Source organism: Tasmannia lanceolata, unplaced genomic scaffold, assembly GCF_043159265.1.
Source record: "Tasmannia lanceolata isolate RefF3 unplaced genomic scaffold, GAP_Taslan_0.1 ptg000005l, whole genome shotgun sequence".
Lineage (NCBI taxonomy): Eukaryota > Viridiplantae > Streptophyta > Magnoliopsida > Canellales > Winteraceae > Tasmannia > Tasmannia lanceolata.
Window position 1 is genome coordinate 6,235,324 of NW_027518682.1, and position 4,846 is coordinate 6,240,169.

Here is a 4,846-nt window from a genome sequence, read left to right on the forward strand (position 1 = left end):
GACAACAACTCAACTCAACTAAGCCTTTGTCCCAAACTAGTTGGGGTCGGCTAATGATCATTTATATATGGACAAGGTTTTAAATTTCCGTTTCTGTTGCTAGAAAAATGGAAACGTTTCAATTTCAGTTAGAAAATTCAATAGAAATCCTATAAAATCATATGAAAACATATGCAAAAGATAGTATTTTAAAATGAAACTTCAAGAAATCATAGAATAAGTAAAAATACATACTTAGAAATCATCGCATAAGCAAGACAACCATGTATAATGGTTTAATAATATCGAACAATTAGTGATAAGTGTTGTTGCGCGCGGCTGATAATTGTGTACATACTACATTTCACGTGTAATTCATATAACTACTTATATATAATACATACATCACATTTCACATGCAATTCGTATAAATATAATTATTTAGTACATGCTGATATAATATATCATTAACAATTACAAATTTTGGTTTTGGTATTATTTCGATAGGGATGGAAACAGAAATATGTTGGTCATTTTGTGTTGGTTTCGGTGAAAATTTGAAACTATTTATATGAATACTTTTAAAATGACACCATATACATGACTGACTGCCATAGATATAGCTTGGACCTTCTTGGTTAGATGTGCGGTCAATACCTTTGTATGACTTTCCTCTCAAATCAAGAGGAAAACAAATGAAAGTATAGAAATTAACGGGAATCTATTTCCTTTGCATATACTTCTAGGACCAATTACCAATGAGGGACAAAAATTAGGCGGAATTATCAACAGGATCCATGCTTTTCAAAAATTATCAACGAGGGACAAAAGAGGTCTTGTCATTAAAAGCTGGAGGAAAATGCCCTTTTCTGAAGCAACACGTTTTGCTTTTCCACTTTTCCCTCCTCTCTTCTTTCCCACTTTTCTTTACTTCTTCATTTTCAACTTTTTTTTTTTACCTTACCAGTCATCTTCTTCATCATTTAGCCACCATTGGAGGCGGGAAAGCTCGAAAACTTGAAACGTGATCTCATTCCCATCTATCTCTCTATATCTAGGTTTTGTTTTTCATTTGTTTTAGAGTTTTGCATTTCTCCTTCTCCCTTTCAATGGAGGATGAGGAAGATGAATCGTAGGGTAGAAAGAAAAAAATGGTGAAAATGAAAGAGTGAAGAAAAAAAACAGCAAGTCAAAACGTGTTCATAAGAGACTTGATAAGCCCATTCGGAATTTGGTAACCCCATTTTGATACTGGATAACCCCAACCCCAAAAACTTGAAAACCCCTTCCAAAACTCCAATACCCTCGACCAATTCTAAGGGACTTGATAAGCCCATTCATAAATTAGTAACCCCATTTGATACTAGATAACCCCAATCTAAAATACTTGAATACCCCCTTCCAAAACTCTAGTACCCTCGCCAATTTTCAGGGACTTGATAAGCCCATTCGGAAATTGGTAACCCCATTTTGATACTTGATAACCCCAATCCTAGAGACTTGAAAACCCCATTCCAAAACTCCAGTACCCTCGGCCAACTTTCAAGGACTTGATAAGCCCATTCGGAAATTGGTAACCCCATTTTTTATACTAGATAACCCCAATCCGAGAGACTTGAAAACCACCTTCCAAACCTGCAGTACACTTGGCCAATTTTTAGGGACTTGATCACCCCATTCGAAAAATTGGTAACCCCATTTTTTATACTAGATAACCCAAATCATAGAGACTTGAAAACCCCCTTCTAAAACTCTAGTACCCTCGGCCAATTTTCAAGCACTTGATAAGTCCATTCGAAAATTGGTAACCCTACTTTTGAGAGTTATTAACCCCCTTCCAGAGAGTTGATAAACCCCTTCTGCTACAAAACCCCCTGCCTATATCAACTCTTCTAATGGCATCACAATTATGCTCAAGATAGAAATAACAAAAAAAATGGATGTTGTTTTCATTAAATGTGCTTCATGTATTACATCCCAATTTGTGTATTACAAAAAAAATTTAAGTAAATCCAAAAATATGTAGCCATCCATTCATATATTACATTAACTTTTTCTTATACAGCCAGTTGTCTTCCAAAAAAGTGAGTGAAGCCATCCATGCATTATCTCCAGAACACACCTTAAAATACAAATTGCTTAAACCCTAAACAAGATAAATCAGAAACAGAGAAATGAAAAATAGTGCAAAACCCTAAAAAAACAAAAAAAAAACAAAACCTAGATACAAAGAGATAGATGGTAAGAACTCAACATTCAAGTTTCAAGATTTGCCAGCAACAATGGTGGCTGAACAAGGAGGAAGATGACTAGTAGGGTAAAAAATCAAAGGTGATAATGGAAAAGTAAAAGAAGAGTGAAGAAGGAAAAAACAAGGTCAAAATGTGTTGTAAATGCCAAAGGGCATTTTCGTCCAGCTTTACTGACAAGACCTATTTTGTCCCTCGTTGATAATTTTTGAAAAGCATAGGTCCTGTTGATAATTTCACCTAATGTTTATCCCCCATTGGTAATTGTTCCATACTTCTATACTACTGGGAAGTTAATTTAGGCTGAAGCAAAACTGTGAGAAATTGGAAGTTGATCAAAGAAACAAAACATGCATATGAGTGGTGCTGTAAGATGGTTTGTGTTTAACTTTGTGAAACTGAAAGCTGAGTAAGACATGCATTTGTGGGTCATCTACCATGGCCTCAAATGACAAATCACTTTGTTCGGTTGATGAAGTGGTTTGTTAGCTTAAAACGATGAAGCATGAATTTAACTATACCCATTGGAAGGAAAGAATAGAAAGAAAATAAATATTAGGTACATCATATTGAGACATTTTAAGATCCAATTTTTTTTAAAATGAATATGGAAGATTTTGGCTGCTAATATATACTAATGTTTACTTCACATAATAAATAGCTAGCAACCCATTCAAAAAATACAGCTACAAAAAAAAAGCACTTAAGATCATGAAAGAATGCCATGGACTCCCGCCAATAACATGGTCAGACCCAGCAAAAGCTCTGATCATCTGATGTCCATCACTGATCGAATGATGTACATATGCAAGTTGAATAAAACTTCATGTTTGGTTTGTATGCTCCCACCAACTCTGGAGAATGTTTCTATTAATTTCAGAAATTTCAACTGAAACAGCTACCTTCGAAGGAATTAGCGCCGCCAATATCCGGGAAAAGGAGATAAATTTGTGAATGGGAAAATATGATTCGTCCTTAGTAAGCCAAAAATGAGCCATTTATAACATAAAAAAAAAGCCGACAACTAAACATTAGTAGATCTAGTCATTTTATTTTATTTTTAAAAAGAAAAAGGGCAATGATATTTTCACTCCCTTGCATTATGCATGCGGCCCCCTTATAACATGATTTAACGTCAAAAAGCATTAAAGTTGCCAACTTTTCACGTCAAATCACGTTATAAGGCGTAATGCATGGGGGAGTGAAAATAACATCTCCCAAAAAAAAATTGTTAAAATGGAAGAAATTTAACTCAAATGATCACCAAGATTTTTTCCCGGACGAAAAAAGAAAGAAGAAAACATAATTAACTTACATCCTTCGATCCCAAACTGGAAAAGGCAGATCCCGCTTAAATAAAAGAAGGGTGATGATAAATTCTCACCCACTGTAAATTGCGGCAGACTTTAACAACACTTTTTGACGTCAAATCACGTTGAAAGGGTGCGAATTATCCTACAGGCGTACGAATTTATCACCTCCCGTTGAAAAGTGATAATAACAATACATATCAAATATTGCAGGAATGGGTAAAGTGGTCGCCTGGTAGGAGATAAAACTAGGAAATGGACTTAGAGGACAGAGTGAAGACCTATGGTGCAACAAAATGGTGAAACTTGTGCGGAGAAAATTGTGAAAAATGAATTCAATTCATCTGCTAATAACAATTCGTGATACCCCATAAACACCTCACCATTTTTATCAGTCATGTTCTTTGATGCCGGAGGGAGGAAACCTATGCCGTTTTGATCAGCCACTGAATATAAAATATCAATTGGGGAAGAAGAGATTGGAATTTCATGATCATCCTCGCCCTAAAGAGTAGGAAAAGATAGATTACGGGTTACCGACAACAATCAATTTCGGCCCAAAATTTAATGAGAAGATTATAGCCCTTCCTCCTTATTATATATAGATAAATTACATGCATCCAATAGACTCAAGGCAGTGACTCAGATAATAATCTGATGATTAGATGAAAGTAATATATTAGTGGAACGTGAATGGACACCGTTCACGATAAACTAGAGAGAACGTTTTACAAATTGAAAGGTTGGTATCACTACGAGATTTCATGTGTTGTGTGCGTCAATTATTTTTCAAAAAAGTTGGCCATACCCTGAAAATCATTTCCATAAGATGATCCTGACCCTCCTATCTCTTGAAGGACTGCACATTATAGATACATATAAAGATCTGTTGGCTAGGATTATCCTATGCTAGTGATTTTCGGGCTACGGCCCCGTATTTATGCCGTGGGCCAACAAATGAACGGTTTGGATTATCCTATGAAGTAGGCCCTACTCTACTTTGTGAAAAATTCTAAACATCACTTCCACATGGCTATAAAATATCGCATTATCGAATGTGGTGGGGGAAGTAACCCCGCGTTGTCATATAATAATCAAAGTAACGGACCAACCATCCGGTGCGCATTACGCAGTAGCAAGTTTAAGTTAGCATTTTCGGGGTGGTAGATGATAATTTCGCACCCCTGATAGGATAAGTCACGTTAGACGGGAGCGAGTTATCATATAGGGGGTGCGAATTTATCATCACTCTTTTCGGGACATTGAATGCAGTTTAACGTCGGTAGAGTAGAAGTTGAAAGGCAGTCC